Genomic DNA, 260 nt, shown 5'->3' with positions numbered 1-260 from the left:
GGCTGCGGAGGAGCTGGAGGCTGGGTGCCGAGTGGCGAGCGAGAGCCTTGGCCTGAAGGTATTAACCTGCCCTTCCTCGGGCAGGCATGGGGCCAGCCCCTGACACGTGTGAGGTGCCGGGGGGGCTCCGAGGGGAGCGGGACAAGCCAGAAGGACTAGGAGAAAACATCGCACGAAGGTGGGGAGGGGGAGGATGTCCAGCCCTGCCAGCCCCCGGGCCCTCCACAATGGCTTTTTTTTTCCGCCCAGGGGGGGGGGGG

This window comes from Phaethon lepturus, unplaced genomic scaffold (genome assembly GCF_000687285.1).
Source record: "Phaethon lepturus isolate BGI_N335 unplaced genomic scaffold, ASM68728v1 scaffold11664, whole genome shotgun sequence".
NCBI lineage: Eukaryota > Metazoa > Chordata > Aves > Phaethontiformes > Phaethontidae > Phaethon > Phaethon lepturus.
The sequence above is the reverse complement of the archived record's forward strand: the minus strand, read 5'-3'. Positions refer to the sequence as shown.